This window comes from Ictidomys tridecemlineatus, chromosome 3 (assembly GCF_052094955.1).
Source record: "Ictidomys tridecemlineatus isolate mIctTri1 chromosome 3, mIctTri1.hap1, whole genome shotgun sequence".
NCBI classification, from domain to species: Eukaryota; Metazoa; Chordata; class Mammalia; order Rodentia; family Sciuridae; genus Ictidomys; species Ictidomys tridecemlineatus.
Window position 1 is genome coordinate 112754008 of NC_135479.1, and position 25435 is coordinate 112779442.

Consider the following 25435-nt stretch of genomic DNA (forward strand, 5'->3'; position numbering starts at 1 on the left):
CCTGGCATTAGCGAGGTTTACACAAGAGACCAGCAGGAGAGACGAAGAAGCACATAAAAAGATTTACTGCCAGAGAGTGGGCTTTTATTGGGGAACAAAAAATTCAAGGGAAAATTCCATCCAATGAAGGCGGAGGGAGGGAGATAGCATCCCAAAGTCAGAGTCAGTGATTAGTTTCCTGGTCAATGGTCAGCCACACCCCCACAGGGACAAGCCCTGAACCTGGAAAGGGTGGGGAAAGCTCTGACAGCTGGTCTGAGCGCCTTACACCCAGTCAGGGAGGTATCTCAGTCACGTGTGAGAATGGCTTCTCTCTCTCTCTCTCTCTCTCTCTCTCTCTCTCTCTCTCTCTCTCTCTCTCTCTCACACACACACACACACACACACACACACACACACACACACCAAAAAAAAAAAAATGAGAGCTAATAAACAAGTATAACAAAGTTGCAGAATACAACATGGATATAAAGAAATCTTTTATATTTATATTAGCATTTTTAAACACTAGCAGGGAACATTCAAAAATAAAAATTTTGTAATAACCATTTAAATATCACTAAGAGAACAAAATACTTAAGAACAAATTTAGCTTGTATACTCAAATCATCAAATGATGTACAAAACTTAACTGAACAAAATAAGACCTAAAAATTTGAAGACATCTCCTGTTTAGAGATTGGAATACTTATTATTGTGAAGATGGCAGTATTCTTCAAATTAATCTATAGATTCAGTGTATCAAAATATCAGTTACCCTTTTTTCAGAAATTGACAAATCTTAAAAGTTATGTAGAACTGTACTAGGGGAACAGAATTGAGAGTCCTAAGAAATTACCTTGGATTAGGCAATGGTTTCTAAGTTATCATACCAAAGCACAGGTGACAAAATATAAATTGTAAACTAGTACAGCGACTTTGGAAAGCAGTATAGAGGTCCCTCAAAAGACAAGTGATGATCCAGCTATACCACTCCTTAGTACTTATTCTAAAGAATTAAAGTCAGCATACTATATAGAGATACATTCATTCCCAAGTTTATAGCAGCACAGTTCATAATAGCCAAGTTATGGAATCAACCTAGGGTGTCTCTTAACAGATGAATTAATAAAGAAAATGTGTTATATATACATGATAGAGTTTTATTCAGCCATAAAGAAGAATGAAATTATATCAGTTGCAGGAAAATGCATGGTTATTGAGAGAATTGTGTTAAGCAAAATAAGTCAAACTCAGAAAAAGGGTTGTAAGTTTTGCTTTATATGTAGAATATATTAAAAAAAAAGATGGAATGGGATCTCATTGAAATACAAGGGAGACCATTAGAATAGAGGAAGGGTACCAGGGTGAAGGAAAGGGGAGGTACTAGGGGACAAAATTGACTAAATTATGTTTCTTGGAGCTGGGGATGTAGTGCAGTGGTAGAGTTCACGCTTAGCATGTGCAAAGCCCTGTGTTCAAACCCCTAGCACCACAAAAAATTAAAAAAAAATAAAGGCTTTAAAAAGTAAAAATTAAATTGTGTTTCTTACAAATAGCCAAAAATAAATAAATGGATTTTATGAAATTTAAAACTTTCCTGTTTCAAAGGACAAAATCAAGAAAAGGCAGAAAAGAGAAAAGTATTTGCAAATCAAATATTTGAGAAGAGACTTTATCCAAAATATATACATAACTCTCATAACTCAAGGAAACAAAAAACCCAATTAAAAATAGGCAAAGAAATTGAACAGAATTTTTTCTCCAAACAAGATGTTAAAAATAGCCCAATAAATACATAAAAAGATTCACTACATCATTAGTCACACTACACTGAGAAACTTCTTCACATCCACTAAGATAACTAAAGTAAAAATGTCAGCAAATATTGGCAAGAATTTGGAAACATTGAAATCCTCATAAATTCTTGGTGGGATTATAAAGTGATGCAGCCATCTTGGAAAATTTTGCCCATTCCTCAAAATGTTAATCACAGAGTTTGCATATGAGCCAGCAATTCCTCTACACACACATATACATATATACACACACAGAAGAGAAATTGAAAAAGAAAAAAATCTATTTAAAAACTTGTACATGAATGTTCATAGCAGCATTACTCATAATAACCAAAAGGAAGAAGCAACCCAATGTCCATCAGCTGATAAATGGAAAATCAAAATGTTATATATCCATACAATGAAATATTATTTGACCACTAAAAGGAATGAGATATTGATTAATATCACAAGAATTACCATTGACAACATGCTAAGCAAAATTATCCAGTACAGCACTCATACTTTATAGGAAATATCCAGAATAGTCAAATCCATTGACAAAGTAGTTTAGGGCTAAAGAATGGATGAGAGTGGGAAATGACTGCTACCATTTATGGGGTTTCTTTCCTGTATGATGAAATGGTCTAAAATTGGGGATGATTGCACAGCTTTATGAACATTTTTAAAAAACGACTGGATTGCATATTTCAAAAGTATGCAATTTTATGGTGGGTGAATTATATTACAATAAAGGTGTTACTTTTTAAATGAACATAATAAAAAAGATAACAAAAGGACAAGTTATAGAAGATTTAGTTATAAAGAACCTTGACTAGACAATAAAAATAATACAGAAGAAATCCTTCATTTGACATCATTTGGCCTCATAAAACGCTAGGCAAAATTAACGAAAAGAGAATGAAAGATCTAGCCACACATAATTTTTTTTTGCAGAATTTTAAAATGAAGAAGGAAGAGACCCCTAAACTCCAAGTGGATTAAAAACAAAGGGAATAGAAATATGACCTGTCCTAAGGCTTTCCTTGTGTAGCACTTACTGATAGAAGGTAATGGAACAATATGTACAGAATTACAGTGGAGTAAGTTTATGATTAAAAATTCTCTATCCAGCTGAACTATATTCAGCATGTGCAAGGACAAAAGAAAAATCTTCTCAGTCATGAAAGGGCAAACACCATTACCAACAAAAACAATAATGAATACATATTTTGCTGGCCAAATCAAGAATTTAAGATGGGATGATAAAGTGATAGAACAAGATTTAAATAATTGCTGCTATTTTGTATTAAGATGATTCAGATGTTAAAAATAATTCTTATAAGAAGCCTTATAGCAGGAAAAATTAATAATATTATCCTGGATCAAATATCCCAGATCATTTGAAAGCCAGGAGGATGTATAAGAAAATGTTAAATTCCTTATTTTGCAAATGATGGAGTCAGTAGACGGTTTAGTCTTCATATTCACAGAAAATATTTAAGAACAAAAGGAATGTCATCAAAGCAAAAACTAAAAATGAAAACTTTAAAATGACAACATGCTAAACAAAAAGATTGCAGTTATCAACTGTTATATTTCCTTATTGAAAAATAAAAACTGACATACGGTTGAAAAGAGAAAAAAACTTAATCTGAACAATACCTGTGTAAAGGAAAAGGAATTACAAAGGAATAATTTCCCAAGGTAAATTATGGTGGCCATATTTGTATAGGACAAGACAAACTTCAAGACAAAAATCTTTAATCTGATATAATGGTAAAGGTATAATCTATAGTGAAGATTTAATAGACCTGAGCCTGTTTGTACGGCTCATGTAAAATAAAAACTATCTGAAAGAGAAGTATGAACATGATTCTTCGTGTCAGGTATAGATTCAGGGGGAAAAAAGTAAAGGAACATGAAAAGTTAAGAATAATAAAGAATAAAAATGGAACCAATGAGGAAGTACAGGAGATGACAGTGGCCCTGAGGTAACAGCAATAATGAAGCAGGTTCAAGGGAAATTGCTGCAGGTCCAAAGTCAGTCCACAGATAAAAGCAATTGTGTGTGTGTGGAGGGGAACTTTTATTTGAATGCTGATTCCACACAATCACCACCATTCTCTTTTGTGTTATATTTAGCTAGTTTGGTCCTTTGCCTCCCTGGCCTCCCTGCCTCTGTAAGCTTTTTAATTTGTTACGCCAGGATTAAGTAAAGGAAGGAGTGCTGAAGGAATGAGAAAGTTATGAGTCTGATCAATAAGAAAGTAAAAAATAATTTTAGTAATTTAAAAACTACCAATTGTATACACTTAAAGGTTAAAATGGCTAATTTTGTGTTGCATGATTTTGCCAAAATAAAAAAAAATGTTTTGAAACCTATAAAAATATTAATTGTAAATCAACTAAAAAATCAGGCATTGAGCATTGAGATGTATTTGTCTTAAAAGGATTGTATTCATTCATCAGTATTTGGTCATTTAGTTTGCTTCAGATAATACAAAAATGGATTCTAAGACATTGATTGACCATTATTTTAATATTCTCCCTTTGCTTTTAGATTAAGGAAGTCAATTTACATTAAAGTACAATCTTATTTTCTCTCTTTCCAGTCTTAATGTTTTATTTGTTTTTGTTTGTGTATTTGTTGCTCTAGTATGGTTATTTAGCACCTTCCTTTTGTGTTACCCTAACTAAAAGATTTTATATTGGTTTAACTCTTATGTCTTTTCTGCCACAAAACATATTAAGACATCTATGCATTTTACTATCATAAAAACACAGGATGCAGATAGCTTACTAGCATGAATTATCCATCACTGAGAACAATTAATCATATGTGACATGGTATAGTAATTGCTATCTTTAATAAGAGTCATGTGACTATAAAGGTTGATGAACACTGTTAACCTAGTTTCATTTTAAATATAATAGTGTACCAGTTGATATTTTAAATAATGTTTTCCTTTTCCTCTCCTTTAGAATGACTTATAACAGGAAGATGTCATTAATCAAATGGATCTGGAATTCCCAGTAACACACCCTAGAACACAGGAAGTAGGCTTCTAAATCCAGACAAATTTCTGCCTGAAAAATTCATTTTATTCATCAGTTAACCCCTTAAATTTTTATACAGAACCTGATTATTTTTAAGAACCTTTAATTTTTCAGTTTAATGCTATTTAATTGGTACATTCAGACAAATTAACAATAATTCAGTGATAGAAAACACAGATGAAAAGAGGGAAGAAGAAATCTATGAAACTAAGAAAGCACAGTTACTAAAGGGGGTAGAAAAGTCCAGAGAAACATGTACCTTGGGACAATAGGTGGTGTTCACAATGTATTAGCTGGATGATTGAGGAACAGGGCTAGTAAGTTCAGAACGGTGAACTTCAGACCTGACAGAGAATGAATTATTATATTTTCAGTTTTATGGGGAAAATAATGGGTCACACATTTTCTCAAAGTTTCCTGCCAATCATTCAAATATAAAGAAATCTTGGTGCTTAACAAGTAAATTCATAGCTATTGGTAAAAACCCAGTGAAGATGACTTATTCAGAGAAATTAGGAGACTAAAGCTTTACTTTTCCTATGTGTAACTACATGTGTATTTTATCCAAATATCTAAAAACCAGTTAATGTTGAAATGTTTGTTTTCCTGTGAATATGAAATGATTCAGTACACATTACATAACGTTTCTCTTTTCCAAGTTGAATTCAGGCAGTTGAATGGGAAGTGTTATTTCAGCTATGCAGTTTGGCATGGGAAAATAAGAACAAGATGCCTGCACCAAAGATTAATGAAAGAGAAAAAAACAGCCCTGAGCAATAAGGGTTTGCAATCATGTATTCCTGACACTTGTTTGTGAAGATAATTATTAGTATGTGAAGAGATAAAAGGTTTTAAGAAGGTAGTGGGTGCTGTGGAGAGGAAGAGTCTGAATAACTCACTGTTTTATTTCAAGACTGGATTTTTACTATGACCTGAGCACTGTGCTGGTTACTTTTACATGCATATGTTTGTCTAACAACTCTATGAGGTAAGAACTCTTGTAAATCCCCAGTACACCGATGATAAAAATGAGAAATTGAAATTTATATTGGTCACCCCATGTATTACTCCATAGTTCTAAGTTTACATTTATTTCTAGAAAAACATGGTTCTGTGATATGATTATACTTCAAAGCTAACCAAAATTCTTTATATATTTCTAAAAAGTGGTTCCAGTTACTCTAAGGTGTTCCTATATCACAGCTTTCATTCTGTTACGATGAATTCTCTTGCATTCTTAAAATTAGGATAGTTACAATGATAAATATGACCCCTTAAAAATAACAAAATCAATAAATAAAAATTCTAATTTTAGGTTAAGCATACTGGTAGGTGCCTGTAATCCCAATGACTCAGTAGGCTGAGGCAAAAAGATTGCAAATTCTAAGCCAGCCTAGGAAATTTAAGGAGACCCTGTCTCTTAAAAAAAAAAAAAAAAAAGAAAAGAGTTAGGGATAAAGCTCAGTCACTGTAGAGTGAACCTCATTTCAACTGGTTTCAATCCCTTGTATGGGGGAAAAATAAATTTCTAATTTCAGATAAAAGTAGAGGATGTCCGGTGATGATACAAATGAAAAAAAAAATGCACTGTGAGGTTATTTTAAGTTAGATGTCTTAAACTGACAACTTAGTAGCTCAAAATCCTTCTACCTCACCTTGTCACAACTGAATTGTGTTTGGCAAAGTTTATATTTAAAAAAATTATATTTTTTAAAAATATAGACTTTTACATAGAATGGCCATAGATTTGGTACTCCTACTCTCGCCCAATTCACATATTTCATTTTATCTGCTAAGAGACTTCAAGAGTTCGTCAGAACTTTAGATTGTAAGCCTCTTGGTAAATTTAATATATACTATTGAATTATTTACATAACTCTTGGAATATGGCTATTTGGTAAAATGAAATTGGCCAAATAATTATACAAAGTAACTCAAACTGTATTAGAAGAGTTTTTCAAAGCCTAGTTTTCACAAGTTTAGATTAAATAATGAAGCAATTAATTATCTCTATTAATTTCCTTTAAATATATGTATATATATTTTTCCCTATAGAAAGAAGTAGAAAATTAAACATTTTTCTTAAGCCAGATGAAGAATTAGAGATGTGTAAAATTCCAAGTGCATACTGTGTCAAATATGTAGATTTATTTTCAGGGAATAATATTAAGGGTTCAGCAGTCAGAACATGGTGATGGAGTGTCAGTGGCATTCTCAGGCTGTCAGCTCCATTGTCAGGGTAAGACTAATTGGCAAGTGGTAATGCAGCATCCTGTATGATTTGTTCTAATATCTTTTTCAGTACATAAGGCAGAAAGAAGTCTCTAATACCAGCAAAATGATTGCCCCTCATGTATTTAAGGACAACATTTTAAAACTGTATACTGTCCTATAATCGGAATAAATTTTGTTCCAATTGTGTTATATAAGTTTGAATGTTATAAAATTGACAATATTTGCTTTGGAACTACAAAGAAAAAAACAAAAGGCAGTTCATATGGTTCATGCTAGCCCCTTAACTATTCTAACCTGGATAGTATTGTTCCAAATTGGAAATGGAAGATCATTTTTCTCTTCATCCTACTAAATCTTATTGGAATTTCCCAGAGCTTCACTATATGCCTTCTCTCTTGTTCATTCCCCAGAAAATCTCATCCATCTGATAGCTCAGTATGCTCACACTTCCCCAAAGTATCTATACCAAGATGTGTACTCTGGCCTCTAATCTCATTTATCCAATTACTTCCTTAGTTATCTAAGTAGGTATTTCATAGGATCTTGGATTTACCTGTCTGAAACAAAATTTGTGATCCTTGTCTGCTCTCAAACTAACCTCCATCTTAATGTAAGTTCACCTCCACCCATTCATTTGCTCCAAGAGAAACCTGGGAGCTATATTGGCTCACCCTTCCTGTCTGTTATGTATGTCCCTTCCAGTCTATCTCTCAAGTAAATACACCCAGAATTATCTCTATTGCAGCCTTGTTGGTCCCTATCTCAATTTATTTTTGCAGAAACCACTCAATTTGTTCTTAGGCTTCCACTCTAGACTTTCTAGTTTCTGCCCTATAAATGTAAGTTTCTTATATTGCACTGCATTTAGAAGAAAAAAACAACATCCTTTCTGTGTAGAGTGCCCTATATGTCCTGGTCCTTGTATACTTCAACTGTTTCTGTTTTGTTCACTAAAGTCTGTCAATTTTTCATAGAAATCACAAGTTCTTTCCTGTCCTCTCGCCTTCATATTGTTACTTTTTTTCTGGAATACTGCTTTTCTTATTAAACTTCAGCTCTCAGCTTCAATGACACTTTCTCAGAGAGGCCTTCCCTGATCCCCTTCTCAACCTAAAATAGGACTCTGTTATCCCTTCAAGTACACATTATTTTTTCGTCATTATACTTGACACAGTTTGCACTTACTCAGATGTGTATTCATTATATAATTTGTAAGCTCCAAGCAAGGCCCTCGTCTGCACTGTCCACCACTGTGTCCAGTGCACAGTATATGCTGTCTGCTTGAATTGGATCTTGGTGCTTGAGGATAACCTGATTGTTCACAAGAGGAGGTGATAAAGAGGGGCTTTATCACTCTGGAAGTGTGATATGTTATGTGAACATAGGGTTGGATTCAAATCACATCTTCATTTTGGATGATTTAACTTTTTGAGCACCTAGGCTCTAAGCTTTTTGAAGGAAGATGCTTTGTCTATTTTGTTCACTTCTTTGTATCACTGAGGATTGAATTCAGGCCTTGCACGTGCTAGGCAAGCAGTCTACCACTTAGCTATATCCCTATTTCCTTTTACTTATCCCCTCACATTGTCAAGAGAAAGTTACTTTGCAAAAGAGAAAATAAATCAATTCATTCAACAAATATTTTTTAAGTATGTGCTATTTTGCCAAGCACTGGGGATACAGCAGTGAACTAAATAGACAAAAAATTTGAAGTGCCAGGTATATAGTAGATATTCAATGAATGTCAGAATCCTTTTTTAAAAACACAGTTCTCACATTTAAAAAAAAAAATTTAAGTTGTTGATGGACCTTTACTTTATTTGCTTATTTATATGTGGTGCTGGGAATCGAACCCAGTGCCTCACATAGGAGGCAAGTGCTCTACTGCTGAGCTACAACTCCAGCCCCCAGTTCTCACATTTTTTACAACAGTGGTTTTCAAAAGCTCTGGGACCTCATGATGATTAGAGATGGTATAGAGGGACAGAGAAATGGGTACATTAGAATAATCTTTGTGGCCTTTATATGATGACTGCGTACTATAAACTGGATATTTTTGATGAGGAATATATCTTATTCTTCATTTGTCCTGAGGCAGAGATTGAGAAACACATATCCACATCTTACCTAGAACCAATATTACTAGAATAATAGCTAATAAATGGACTGTGTATAAGAAGATGTCAATGATAGAAGGCTAAAGCATATGTATTTTACATATACTTTCTAAACATTTTAGAAAACTTGTGAATATATATACATATACATATATACACTTTAAAAACCATGTATAAAATATATATGATATATGTGAGAAATATTATATAACTATATATATGGTAAAATAAATAAAATATAAAATATGTATGAGAAATCAATCTATGATATATAAATATATAGGAAATATAATGTGTGTATATGTATAAATGATAAACTGTGAAATAATTCCATGCTGATACTACCGTCTTCTGATAAGAAATATCAGAATGAATGTTTGATTGAATGTACTTCCAGGTTTATTACTTTGTATTTAATTCTAAGGACATTCGCTAGCCTGTAACTTTTAAAAAGGGAAAAGAATAAATTTCTTACTCCCCAAAATTATACATTAATGTTAGTTCAATCTCCTTTTTCAAGGGAAATATTTATATTCTCAATGACTGCAGTTGGAAGAAACTGTTATGCCACATTTACCTTTGTTTCATCCAGTTTAAGAATTTGTGAGCTCTGCAATCATTTTTATATCAGTTAATTGGGCATGAAATCCAGGAGGGAGAAAGGAATGAGGATTGGAATCACCATAGGATGTAACAAGTCCCAGAAATGGGTGAAGTGAGAATTCATCAACCAATTGAACCACACGCTACAGCAAGACCTTGGGCTACAGAGACACAACTTCAGCCATTGGAAAAGATGAAAGTGCCTTTTAAAGCCCTCTGGTCTATAATTGTAAAATGTTTACAAGCATTTTGATTGTTTTTGCAATTAAAATATTTAAGCAGGTGTTAGTATCCTAATTGCTTCTATGAGGCATATATTTTCTTAAGTTACAGATTCTAGCATAAAGCTATGCTTTCTAAAGTATATAGAGGCTGTTCAAATTTGAATATTTTAAATGTCAACATAGAATATCATTAAGATTTATGACTTAGCTTTAAAGAAATCCACAGTGCAAAATCTGAATTTACACATCTTTGGAACATACTGAGTATCACTAATCAGATAAATCTATTAGAAGAAAGACAATTTCCTGTATAGCTATATTCAAGAAGGAAAGTTCATTGAACACACCCTCATTTTTTGTTTAGTTACAGCATAACTCATTTTCAGGCTGCTACTCTCTGTAGGGCTCCCAGCTAAGTAAATCCTTTTGTTTTCTTCCACTTCAAGATTTCTCATCTTGGCTGATCTGCATGCCTCCCATGGAGTTCAGGAATAAACTACTTGTTTGCCTTCTCCAACCCATAGTAGCTCTTTGCTTCCTAGATTCCTACCAGCACTTTTTCTGTTATCTGATCCTCTAGTTGGATTCCCCAGATTACTTCTTTTCTTCCTTCCCTACTGTTCACAAATATCTTTGATAACTCTTTCTTGCAGCCTGAGGCAGTTGAGACATTCTGTTGTCTGATCTGATACTTTCACAACATACTCATTCAAAAAAGCCTATTTCTTCTTGACCTTTATTCTAGTCTCTCAACAGTCCTAATAGGCTACTGGGTCATATCTGTACTGTAAACATTAACCCATAATTTCGTGTCTTTATTTCATGCATTTATCTGTATAGAAAAAAATAATGCATTTTAATCCATTATGTCAGGATGATGGTTTGAGAGTATTTCCTAATTAAGAAAACATGAAAAAAGCACATGTCATTGTGATGATCACTCTAAACTAACCTCCTTTTAGAGTAATTTCATATATATATATATATATATATATATATATATATATATATATTCTGCAGCATATCTTTACCCCTGATTTGGAAGAGGCAAAATGATCAAAGACACTGGTAGGCTCAATATATTATAATTAATTTGCAAGTGAAAATTTGTGTTAAAAGAAAACAAGAATCCTGACTACTTCAAAAAGTCCATTTTGACAAAGCTACACTGGAAGGACAGCAGAATAAAATAGACATTATTATTGCTGTGGGTATATATGTGACTTCAAGACCAATGTAATTCTGCAACCTGTACACTCAGAAAAATGAGAAATTATATCCCATCTGATTCAAATGCATTATATGTCAAGATCATTGTACTGTCATGTGTAACTAATTAAAACAAATTTTAAAAAAAGAAGAAAGAAAGAAAAAGAAAAAGATTGTTTTAGGTTTAGAGACTGGGAGGTAGCAAATCAGGAGAAATCTGTGTTTGGTAATGGAACCTTGTGCAGACTAATGTCACCGACTGTTCACATTTGGATTACAGTATATGTAAGGTATGAATTTGATAAATAGCTTGTCATAGTCTTTCTAAAATAAAATATCTTGGCATAGTTTGTTGGTTTTTTAAATTTTGGTTTTCATTCTGTTTTTTACTTTCTTCACAGTCTCTGAGATTCTTATACTACTGAAGTAGTTTGATATTAGGTATAAAAACAGGTAGATACTGCTGATTTTCCAAAATTATTTTCTTAATTAAACTTCCAAATAAATATATGTGGTTGTCAATCCTGAGATGAGGCATCTTTTTTGTTTTGGAAGACATAGATAAGTATGTGCCATGAAAGTACTTTCTAATCCACCATGATTATTTAGATTAGTTATTTCATTGCCATGAATGAAAAGAAGACCAAAAAGCTGAGTGGAAGCTACAGTATGTAACCAATTTTATTCCTCAGAATTTAAAAATGATGTATTCTGAGTCTCAGCTGACTCTTGATTATGTTACAAGTCTAAGCCACAGTGTGAAAAATAGAGTTGGTAGCTTTATGCAAATGAGGTTTTCTATCCATAGAGAGTCAGCTCTGTGAGAGTCAGTAAGTATTCAAACAGCTACAAAAGATTTATTAAAGAAAGAAAAGTATATCTATTACTGACTAGAATATTTTGAGAGAAAGGCACATTGAACAGCTACCTTTATATATTCAGGTTAGTTAATCATAGTATCAAATGACTTAGTACTGGAAAGAATTTTAAAGATCAAAGACAAACCCTCTCATTTTTACTGGTAAAACTCAAAGTTTTTTCAAAGACCAGCCTTTTGATGGGACCTTAGTTCCACTGAACAGCAAGGTCACTGAAGAGTGTTTAATTGTTGTTTTTATACATGATGTTTTCACAGGGCTTGGGACATATTTAACATTCAAAATATAGTCAGTGTGATGAATTAATAAATGAATTGATGAACAAATGCATAGAGGAAAGAATGTGATCTGTCTTATGTATGGGGGTTATGTTGTAGAAATCAAACTGAAGGTTGACTTTTACCTATATTCCAAAAGTTCTGTCATTTTTTTGATATAGCCTGAGTTGGTGATATCTCTGTTTCTCTCTCTCTGTTTCTCTCTCTCTCTCTCTCTCTCTCTCTCTCTCAAAGATGGCCATTGAACTTGAACTTGTAATCATACATTGTACTCTTCTCTGTACATTCAGATGAACAGGGACATAAGTGTCCCTAAATGCTCTTCTTGCTAAATGCCCTATGGCCACATATCAAGCCATATTATAAATGTCAGGGTTACTCAGCATTCCTAATTTTCTGTATCCCTGTGAGTCTTTAGTCTTCACTCTTGGATCTGCAGGTGTCTAGATCCAGTGCACCATGTCCCCTGGTATCCCACACATTTTCTTCTTCTTTAAGCGTACATTTTCAATTTTTTTTTCTTTTATGCCACTTCTTCAAACAGATGTTTCTTTGGATGGATTGATTTTTAGCAAGGCATTGATCTATAGGAGTTGAACCATCTGAAAAAAGACATAATAAGTTTCGGACAGTTTGAAAAATAATGAAAAAAATGTGTTACAGCCCATATAATGAAATAAATACCTATGAGTCCAGACTGACACACATAAATCATTTGAATACATAAATAAATGGAAAAAAGGGACAGCTATTCCTTACAGTAGAATTATAATTGATGGGCAGAGGGAAAATGATGGAAGTAGAAAAATCACAGTTTGACAAATATTATGTTAATAATTGTTGCAGACAAGAATCATAAATGAATATTTAAATTAGTGGCCAAAATTGTTATGCAAAAAAGGATATTTACATAATCCTAACTCTACCCCTTAAGATAGTTTTTCTCAGACTGGAGGAGACTAACAACACATTGACAACTAAATGCAATATGGGATCCTGGATAGAATCCAGGACCAAAAGAAGGGTATCAGTGTAATAACTAGCAAAACTTACATAAATGATATAGGTTAATTAATAATAATCATTGTTGCTTTCTTGGTTTGAATAGTCATGCATTAGCTAAAATAAATGCTAGTATTTGGAGAAGCTGAGTGAAGGATATATGGGCATGCTACTTTTTTTCAACATCTTTGTAAGTCAAGTGTTTTTAAACCAAATTTTAAATGTTTCTAAATAAATTAGAAAAACTATAACATTTTCTTACATTTGAATGGCTTTTTATAAAAGAAATTTAAAGAGAGGGATGTGGGGCTGGGGTGGTGGTATGCTCGGTGGTAGAGCACTTGCCTAGCAAGCCCAAGGTGCTAGGTTCAATCTTCAACACCAAGAAAAAAAAAATTACAGAAGGATGCTTTTATGATCTAGACTTGACACAGGAAGTAAATGCCAACATTTTAGTGACTTGCCTAAGGCTACCCATTAAGTCCCATTTTCCTTGCTGTAGAAGTCTGGGCTTCACTATTTCATTCTCATAACTATAAAGAAGATGGAGAAGATATTGTTAATCCCATTTTATGGCTTTTTAAATTGAGTTATGGCAAAAGTAAAAGATTTGACATGAGTAACACAGGTTATTGAATGGTGGAGTTAGAGGTCAAGTCCAAGTGTTCTCACTTTTAATCCAGTTTTCTTATTCATAGTCAAAAACTGTAGCTATTTCTCTCTTTTATTTGTTTAGAACTTATGAATCAAATTTTGTATAGAATCTACAAGTCAAAACACTCTACTAGCCAGGCAAGGTGGCACACGCCTGTAATCCCAGAGGTTTGGAGGCTGAGGCAGTAGGATTGCAAGTTCCAATCCAGCCTCAGCAAAAGTGAGGCACTAAGCAACTCAATGAGACCCTGTCTCTACATAAAATGCAAAATCGGACAGGGGATGTGGCTCAGTGGTTGAGTGCCCCTGAGTTCAGTCCACATTACCCCCTCATCCCCCCCAAAAAATGTACTGGTCACTGTTGGTATAAAAAAGGATATGACTAGTTTTGTGTCATCTTCAAAGAGGTGAGTTGTAAAAGAAAAAGTAGAAATTGGTCAGGGATGGTGCTCACTGAGCCTCCAGAGAAGGCAGCAAAAGTACTTCAGAATTGGCCTTGAAGCACAGTGTCCTGGAAGTCTCTTCTATTACTTATCTGTAAACATTTAGTGTCCTTCCACCAGTGAAGGGCCACTTAGAGACTACTGAAGGAAAGTAAACTTTATTTTCCTCACAGTTATTTGCTCTTGGGATTACTTTAGAATCTATTTAAAATTCTGCCTCACTCACAGCTGAAATGAGTCTCACGCCCCTGTGTCTCTGGTCCAGCTGGCTGACCTCATGAGTTTCTCTGTGTGATCGTACCAAAGTGGCAGCGGTTTGGGTAGTAGAAGGGCCTACCACCAGTTGGATATCTTATGTTAAGAGGAAATAAGATTGTGAGGCTTTGAAACTCTTAGTATATCACACTACTGTTCTGTCACCAGGGCAGAAGAAGGCTACTCACCAGAGAATATGGCCTCCAATCCTCTGATACTCTAACTGACTCTGGGTTGAACATGCTGCCTCAGCTTAAATTCAAGAGTTTTCACAATTCTGGGAGAATGGCTCCAGCTCCAAAGTGTGTGTGTGTGTGTGTGTGCGCACACGCACGCACACACACATTTTAGTCAGCTTTTGCTCCACTGTGACTAAAAGAACCAACCAGAAAACGTAAAGGAAGAAAGATATTAGAGGTCTTAGTCCATAGACAGCAGGCTCCATTCCTCAGGGCTCAAGGTGAGGCAAGACATCCTGGTAGAAGAGTGTGGCAGAGGGAAGCAGTTAACATGTGACCAGGAAGCATTAAGAGAGGTCTCCACTGGCCAGATATAAATATGTATCCCCAAGCCACACCCTACCACTTCAGTTACCATTCAGTTAATCCTATCAGGGTATTGATTCACTGATTGGGTTAAGACTCTCACAACTCAATAATTTCTCCTCTGAATCTTCTTGCATTGTCTCACATGTGAGTTTTTGGAGGACATCTCACATCTAAACCCATAACAGTACATGTGTGTCTCAATTACTTTCACATCATTTAACCTGTTGAAACTCTATGGATCATCTAAGTGGACCATCTCTCTTAAATTTATCTAATTAAACCCAAGATTGTCTTTTCTTCATTGGTTTCACATGTGTGTTCAGAATAGCCTGTGAGGAGGGTGAGGTTAACATCATGGAGATTTAAGGCATTAATATTTAAGATCCACTCATCACCACAATCCTGAAAATTATAGTATGGCCAAGGTCGGAAAGAGTAAAACCAGATGATTTTATTCTCTGCAGGGCAGGTGGTTTGGGATCAGCTTTGGAATGTCCTTGTGTTGTTGGCAGGCATATGGAAAAAAAATACACAGACATATTTGAATGATTCAACATTGATAAAACAGCTTCTCCTGATGTGCAATTAGGGCAGGTAAGTTCTTTGTTGAAGAACCTTCTTCAAGCTAACCTGGAGGGGGAGTGCTTCATATCTCATTTACTCTGGTGTGATCTTTTGCTCTGAACCTGTTTTCAGATCTTTGAATGATAGACTTGATATATTTGAGATACCCATTTTTGTTTTGTTTCTCTGTGGCAAGACTAGACACGGTGTTGCAAAACTTTTGAGAATTGAAGAGTCCAAATAATAAGCAGAAAGTTTAATGATGCAATTTCAATTGGTTGAGGGGGGTGTTCACTGGATTGGACGGGATGGGATAGGGTGGGGGATAGGGGAGGGAAGGGGGATGGGAATGGAAAAGATAGTAGAATGAATCAGACATAACTTTCTTATGTTCATATATGAATACACAACCAGTGTAATTCCATATCACATACAACCACTAGAATGGTATATAAAAACAACAAACAAATATGTAGAGAAAAATTATAGGTTTATATTTAATAGCTGATGCCCTTATATAGTTTCTCTGTTAATAAAACTAAATGCCCAGTTGTATCAGTTTCCAGTTGTATCACCAAACATATTAATGCAAAAACTTTAAACCATATTAGACTTAAAGTATTGACTGATGACTGGTGAGAAGGACCTTTATTACTTTATAGTATGTTACCTTTCAACCATGATTACTCACTCTACATTAACCCTGTAATGCTTGTATACTCTACTGATGCGCTCATTTCATAAGACATTAGAGTGATTTCTGTAGCATAAATGATAGGTTTCATTGCTTATAAAATGTGCTTCAACACACTCAATAATGTCTTTTTCAAACTTCTATTGCATTGATTACATCTGGCAGTACCATATGGTGAAACATCATTACGACCTTTCCAATTAAATTATGGTTGGAAACCCACTTCTGGGGTACAGCTCAGCAATCTACTAAATTTCTCAGTGACATTCAGAACATGAAATAATTTTGAGAGAATAAATTTGCAATACAAGTGGGAACAGAGGAGAAGGCTTTCAATCTGTATTAATTTATTTTTCAAAATCCATTACTTGTGCAATGTATTTTCTGCTGAGGGCCATTACCAAGTAGGAATGACGCATCGAAATTTCCTTGACATTGGCCTTGGCAATTTTCTAAGCTAATTCTAACCAAGGATGAGAAACACAGCCTTAGCAAGAGTCTGTGCTTAAGATATTTTCATATGTCTAAGCAGAATGGCATAATATGGTTCTTATATGTGAGTAGAAAAATATTCTAAATGCAGATTCTCCATACTTCTCCCAGGATTGGCCTGGGCTAAGGACCTACATCCTATTTCACAGAGAAAAAGGGACCTATCTGTCAATTTATATAGTTTCCCACAATGCCATCTACCCACCTCAAAGCCTTAGGAGCCTTGTATTTTATCTTTATTCCTGTTTCTGTAGATATATTGTCTGTGCCTCTGTCTAAGGCCAATCACTCATCTGGTATTCTCCATCTCCTCTCCTCTCTACTTGTGATTCCTCTCCTGCAATGCCCCTCTCCTAAATAATCAGTTTTCCCTTTTGCTAGAGCATTACAATGAGGAAAGAAATATGCTGTTTTTCCCCCATTTTAAACTAACAAATAAAATCCTCTCTTGACTGCTCCCTTTTCATCAGGCTCCTGCCTTGTTTCTTTGTTCTTCAAAACAGCTGCCTTGGCTCAGTTTCTGTGTCTCTCTCCCTCATTCTTTCTGAGTTTGCTCTAATCAGGCTTTCACTTGCTTTCTTCTGACCTTCTCCATTCCAGCGGTTCTGGCTTCTTGCTGCCCTTTGGAATGACCAGACACACTGCTTCTTTAGGATTTATACTTGCTAATCCTGGGCCTGGAATCCCAAGCATGTAGGGCTTGCTTCCTCATCTTACTCCTAGAAGCCTCCTTTCAGAACTCACCAATTCAATGTCTTTTTCCTGGTTTTAGTATTTAAAAGTCCAGTGCTTCTTCTCACTCCCTCACTCTCTTATTTCCCTTGACTGAGTACCAGCCCTAGAATATTGATCAAATTCTACTATTCTATGTAAGTTATTTTTTTTTAATGAGTTCCATTATAAAGGTTTGGAAGTTTAACAGACAAAATAGAAGTCTCCCTTTACAAACCAATTGAATGTCCATGACAAGAAGGGGTTATTGAAGGGAAGGAGCCTGACCAGTCCTGATCAACTTTGTCCACTAGCTGTGCACTGTGTACTCCTAGCCAGTCTAACCAAAGTCTCTGAGTCTCAGCTGACTCAGGAGTTAAGATAGTAAATGATGCCTAAATCATTCACTCAGCAAATATTGAGCACAGACCAAGAAGTGGGTGAGGCCCAGATACTTCTGAATGAGGAAGATATGGTGCCTGTCCTCATGGAGCTTCAGTCTAAAAAGAGAATAGATATTAAACAATAATTCTGGACACAGATGTAAAAGTCATAGCCGCTAGATTGTAAAGAAATAGAGGAGCTGGCTTATCTAGCACCTTACTTGTAATGAATGCTCAGATATTTATTCCTCCTTCCCTATTCTCAGACCACCGCTACCTTGTTTCAACCAGTTTTACTAATAGGCATATTCTAGTTGATATCCTACCAACATGTTGGACAGTTACCTGGTATACCCCTTAAAAATGTAGCCGGATGAGGTCGATATCTGGAATTTCTGATTTAAGAGTTTGTTGATGTTGCCCCTAAACTGTACTCTACCCATCTGCTCGGAAATTCTTATGCAGAACTCACCAGGCCAAACACTGAAAAGTGCTGATTTAGAGAAATACTTTTATTATCTCCCTTTTTAATAACGGGTTATAAAAACATTTTAAAGCCATGTCATTCTGAATAAATTATGCTCTCCCAGAAGCCATTTAATCTAGGACTTTTGCCTCACATTAATGATATTAATGATCCATAGAGATCACATACTCACTATCTAATCATGCTAGGTTCTAAATCTTAAAATAACTTGCCTCCCCCAAGGACCCCTTTTGTTGTCTGTAGCTTTATTGCAAAAAACACTTGAAGAGTTTCAAAATGTCATCAATTTTAATTTCTAAAAAGTAAGGAACAGCAAAGAGAGCCATGACCAGAAAGAAAATTGACCTCAGACAGCCTTTCTGTCACAGGCACTGAGGACGGTGATCAACAGATGGTGCTGATGGCTGCAATTATTAAGCCATGCGGATTCAAATATGAACATAATTTCACTCTCTTAACATAATTATGTTAAGTCAAAGAATTTTAAAACTTGGCCTGTGGCCATGTTCTGCAATAAGGTCATAAACCCACAAAGTATTCCTGTGTGAGTAGTCATAAGGTAAGTTAGATATTACTCAATCCAGAATTATCAAAGAATAGAGAATCTGACTTGAGGGGTGAAAAACAAAAGCACACCAATGGCCATGTGTAATTGCCTTTTTTTTTTTTTTAAAGAGAAAGAGAGAGAATTTTTTTAGTATTTATTTTTTAGTTTTCAGCGGACACAACATCTTTGTTTGTATATGGTGCTGAGGATTGAACCTGGGCCGCACACATGCTAGGCGAGCGAGCTACCGCTTGAGCCACATCCCCAGGCCCTCTATAACTGCCTTTTAACTGCAGTAATATACTAAATAAATCCAAGATGAATCTTGTTTGAAATTTCTAAACAACTGAATCGTATCCCACTAAACACTCAGTATTTTGCTTCAGATGGCTCACAGAATTAACCTGACAACATATTATGCACTCAGTCTACTGAGTAGAGTAAGTTAATAGTTCAAGGGCATCATCATGAATATCCAGACCTGGTACTGCAATAAAACCATTATTATCAGAGGAAACTTTCTGTCAGGTCTACATGGTTTTTCTTTTGCTGCACACCAACATTTTTTTATGCCTTCTTCTTGAAGTCATTGTGCCTGTCTCCTGGAGCCTCGACCTCTAACTTTTGTTTTTAATAGCTAAAAATAGGAAACCAAAAAAAAAAAAAGCATATTTACTAAGATTGTACTAACAATAAAAGTATATATTCTGGGTTAGGAAATAAGACCTGCCCCTCCGAATTAACTATACAAGGTTCAATACAAAGATTTGTATCTTTATGAATTTTTATTTTTGACTGTTCAAATATCTTCAAGTTCTTGCTTATTCTGATTCTTCACTTGCATTCTTGTTAAAAGGAATCATCTGATATTTTGATCTTTGTATAACTGAGATATAACCATAATACCCAGACAATAGAGATTCTAGATATGTACTATAGCTTTTGAGAAATGACTCCCTTTTTGTCACCATCTATTTTTCCCACAGGTCAAATACCCTTTGGTTATTCTCTAATATTAAGAGTTTAAGTCTTTTTTTAATATTTATTTTTTGTAGTTGTAGTTAGACACAATAACTTTATTTTATTTATTTATATGTGATGGTGAGGATCGAACCCAGGGCCTTGCTCATGAGAGGCGAGTGGACTACTGCTGAGCCAAAACCCCAGCCCCAAGAGTTTAAGTCTTAAGATTGTATTTTACCAGTCTTATATGTGACTAATAGTTATCAATCTGATAAATGACTAGAGTTACTTCAGTGGAGTTTTATTTTTCTAATAATTATAGATTTTCTATCTTTAGCAATTAAAAACAAAGCTTTTTTATATGTTCAAGAGCCATTTATAATGCCTTTTTGGTGAAGTATCTGTTCATATTCTTTGCCCACTTCTCTATACTATTCTTGTTGGTTTTATTGATTTATACAGGTCTTTTGTTGACCTTTATCCTTTTGTAATAGAAGATTGATTTTTGTCACTCGTATTTTGACTTATATATTTTCTGCCATACATATTTTTTATATTAGGACAATTGTATTTATTAATGTTTCCTTTAATGGAGGCTAGGACTTTGCCACCTTTAGGCCTCCTCCATTTCAACACTGTATGTATGTACGTTTGTATATATAAAAAGCACATATATATCATATCTATATATGAAAAATATATGTAATATGTATGTGTGTATATTTATATAAATATATGATACTATGTATTATTTAATTTAATAAACATGTTATTATCACATAATTATATATTACTATGTATATATTATAAGTATATATTTTAAAATTCCCATGATTTCCCCCTAGAATTTAAAAATTTTATATTTTACTTTTAAAATCTATCCATCTGCAATTTATTTTGAGATATAAAGTATGCACCTTCTTAAATTTGTAAATACATGGATTTCCTGTTTTCTCAGTACCAGTTTTTACAAAATATGTGTCTTAACCCCCTCGTTTGAAATGCTACATTCTATATACTTAATTGTATCTGACCCATTCTATTTTAATTATTATAACTTTTTAATGGATTTTACCTTCATATCATTATTCTTTTCCCCAGAATTTTTCTTGCTATTCTTGTAGCTTAACTTATACTATATGACATTTAGAGTTAGCTTGTATAATTTGTAAAATGTTACTATTTTTTAAACAGTTTATTTTTATTTATTTTTTTATGTAGTGCTGAGGATCGAACCCAGTGCCTCATGCATATGAGGCAAGTGCTCAACCACTGTGCTACAACCCCAGCCCATAAAATGTTACTATTTTTATTGAAATTATATTAACTTTATAGAGTAGTATAGTGAGAACTGACATCTGTAGAATATTGAATATTCCTGTGTAAGAATGAAGCATCAATTTTCGTTTATCCTAAGTTTTCCCTCAATTGTCTCTTAATTGCTATAAATTATCTTTTATGGTTTGTTTCAACCAGGATTCAAATAACGTTTAGGTATTTCAATTGATTGATGTCACCCTAATCTCTTATAAGTCATATCTCCCTGCTTCCCCAACTCTCACAGCTCTTTCTTACCAGATTTTGCTAAAATTGTACCAATTGTCTTGTGAATTTTCCTATTTTTTGGATCTTCCTGATGGTACCCCTAAATCCAATATGTTCATTTGTCCTTATTTTAGCAAGAACACTACATAGGAGATGAAGTATGCTGATCTTTTTTGCACCTATTCTTCAGAATCATTTTAATTTTCCTTTCAGATAACTCTTCCTTATTTGAGTGTATTCCTAGGGTTTTAATGATCTTACCTCTGTGGAGGGCAATTTGGCAGTATTTGCAAAAATTATAAGTACTTGTGTCTTTTGACTTAGTAATTTAACTTTTAGGAATTTATCCTGCAGAGATAATTGCACACCTGTGAAATGATATGTTTCTGAAGTTACTCATTGCAACATTATTTGTAATATTAAAAGACTGTCATTGTTTAAATTGTCATTGGTAGGAGGCTAATTACATAAATCATGGCACATCTATATAGTGAAATGCTATCAAGCTGATAGCAAATTGGTGCAACCACTATGGAAAGCAGTATGGAGAAAGCTATTTATAGGAAATAGTCTCAGCTTATATTGTTTATAAGACAAAAGAGCATGCATAGAATATACATTACATTATTTTTACTGTAAGAAAAGGGGTAATACAGATGCTGTATATGCATACAATATGGCTAAAAGATAAAATTGATTGGTTTCACCTGGAGAAATTGACTGACAAGGGACAAGGGAGTCTGAGAAAGAGAACCTTTACTGTATGCACACTTTTGTTGTTGTTGTTATTGTTTTTGGTACTGGGGATTGGACTCAGGGAACTTGAACACCGAGCCACATCCCCAGCCCAACTTTGTATTTTATTTAGAGACAGGGTCTCACTGAGTTGCTTAGTGCCTCACTTTTGTTGAGGCTGGCTTTGAATGGGCAATCCTCCTGTCTTAGCCTCCCAAGGTGCTGGGATTACAGGCATGTACCACTGTGCCCGGCTACACTTTTTTTATACCCCTTGAATTCTGTACTCCAAATGTTTTACCTATTTAATTGATTTTAATTTTAAAAATATAAGTACTGTAATAAATCAGAAGGTAGATAGATATTAATTAATATGTTCTATATTTAAAGTTGTAGCATTATTTGCCATAAGTAGGATCAGTGTGTTAAAGGAAGTGAGATTTCATCCCAATATTAGGAGTTACCTCATCACTAGTGAGTCAAAGCTGAGAGGAACAGCTGTGCATATGTCTGTGTGCACACACATGGAATTCCCCAGAGTCAGTCTGGCATAGAAAATTCCTGCATTAAATTAACAGAAGTGGAGGGATGATTTTCTGATTTTCTGTATTTTTAAAAAAGGTTAAGTCAAGAGAACTATTCAATTGTATTCCAGTTTACTTTGAATTCGAATCTATATCTACATGATAGTCTCTGACACATATCCTTGGGTCATTAATATAGCCTCTGAAATTTCTCTGACACAGCTAGATTTAAATTCTGAGAATGATTAAAATACCTAAGAAGCAAACCAAAAGTTAAGAAAAAGAAAAACCAGGGCTGGGGATGTGGCTCAAGCGGTAACGTGCTCGCCTGGCATTCGAGGGTTGTGTTCATCGAAATCTAAAAAATAAGTATTAAAAAAATTCTCTCTTTTCTCTCTCTCTTTCTCTCTCCCTTTGAAAAAGAAAAAGAAAAACCTTTGCCTGCATTTCATTGTGACTCTTTTGAGATCTTCCAGTGATTAACTAAGAGGGAGAGCAGTGAATCCTAATAGTATGTCAAGGACCCTGGATGCTGGGTGCTTACAATATATGACCCATAAACTGTGCCTTCCGTTCCACCTGTCCAATAATGGGGAAAGCTTTCTACTGGTGTATGAGCTTGGTAAGGGATAGTTTCCTGCCAATGAGGACTGTTAAACTTGAATTAGATTCAGAAGAAAATAATTAAATCCATTTCTCTCCTGATCTCTGAAAATAAAGGTGGTCAATTACCATTTTAAGTGCCTCATAGAGAAGTGCAATTCTTCCCTAACTTTTTTTTCCCCTCCTCCCCAGCATTAACACTGGCTGACTTCCTTGACACATCTTTCTACACACTTCCTAAAGCTGTTACTCTATTGTAAAAATGCTGTTCTGAAAATTACAGGGAAATATAACCAGAACACTTCCTCAGAACCTTTTTATATCAACTTATGTTCTACTTGTTTGCCCATACTCAGAAATAAAAATTACAAGTTGCCTTTTCACAGCAAGGAACAGGATGAGGAAACCAGTTTCTTTTAGAAATTCTCCTATTACGACATTTATAAATAGCATTACCAGGCAGGTATTTTCAGGTAGCATTAGCACAACACTACTCAATGTCAGGGAAATTTCTTATTTTAAATTTATGAGAGCTTTTAAAAAGCAAAGGAGTCAAATTATTTTTGACATATTCTTACTTTCATTTTTGCCATAGTCTGTAGTCCTAAAAAAAGAATATTTATAAAACAATGCACGTCACTTAATTCCTCAGGGTAAAACAGTGTGAGCCATGAGTGTTTTTATGGTTAAGGAAGAGGCATTTCATTTAGGTTGGTAGTCTGTATTAGAGAGTCATTTCTCTTAATGGCTAACACTTCTAGTACAAGGTGAGAAAAATAATTCTGGAGAAAATCATAATAAGGAATTTTTTTCTAGATTTCTAAGTTAGCATGCATTTTTTTTAAAAAAAACATCAAAACAACTGTGTGGAATATAAAATAGTAAAAGAGCATCTGAAAGTTTTAGTCTTCAAAAACTAGCGACAGGACCATCCTATGACCCAGCTATATTATTGTATAATCATTTTATATCCAAAAGAATTAGAGTCAGCATGGGATGGGGAGATGGGCAGCCCATGTTTATAACAGTGCAGTTAATAATAGCCAAGATATGGAACCAGCCTAGGTGTCCATCAACAGATGAATGCATAGAGACAATGTGGCATATATTCACAATGGAGTTTTATTCATCCATAAAGAAGAATGAAATTATATCATTTGCAGGAAAAAGGAACAGAACTTGAGAGCATTATAATAAGCAAAAATGAGCCAGACTCACAAAGTCAAGGGTCATATTTTTCTTTCATATGTGAAAGCTGGAGAGCAAAAAGCAAAAAAAAAAACCCAAAAAACAGGCAGGGGGAATCTCATGAAAATGAAAGGGAAACCAGTGAAGTAGAGGAAAGGGCAAGGGGGAAGGAGGAGGTGAGGGAAGGGGAAGGTACAGGGGAACGAAATTGACCAAAGTATATCATGTGAATGTAAGAATACATAACAATGAATCCCACTATTATGTGTAATTACAATGCACCACAAAAACGAATTTTTTGAAAAATTTCTACTCTTCAACTTTGCATACAACAAATGCTCAGTAGGTAGCATGTGACATTGCTGATATTTGACCACTTTGACTTAAAAAAAACAACTGTTTCACAAGATTCAAGCTGATCTTAACATCCTTCCATATTAAGTTAATGTCATATTCCCGTTAATCTAAGCCATCATACTGAAAGAGTGCTCATCTTGGCAACATTATGGTCATTAGCCGAAATAAGAAAGTAGTTTTGCATGGCCTCCTTAGAAACTGAAGCCAACTGAACCTAAGCATTTCATCTCAGGAGAGTTAAGGAAATGTCCTGAAACCCTCACATGTGATTCTTATAATGTAAGGTCACAGGTTACAGATAAGGGAGCAAAGTAACAATAGCTGAGGCTAATATTGTGGTGGGGAGAGACAGAGAATTCAAAACAGGAGAAGGAAGAGG

The 25435-nt window shown here is 34.5% G+C and overlaps 1 protein-coding gene across 3 annotated transcripts in view; it reads left to right on the top strand.

Annotated features, from left to right (window-relative positions):
* The window catches only part of Serpini1 (serpin family I member 1), an 81949-nt gene that overhangs the window by 9835 nt on the left and 46679 nt on the right, over positions 1–25435 (top strand). The window contains exon 2 of one of the 3 annotated variants that reach the window (XM_078043603.1): positions 15728–15857. The exons of the other annotated variants lie outside the window; for them this stretch is intronic. The gene's annotated coding sequence lies outside the window, so the exon portion shown is untranslated. The remainder of the gene's footprint in view (positions 1–15727; positions 15858–25435) is intronic. 3 annotated transcript variants of the gene reach the window in all.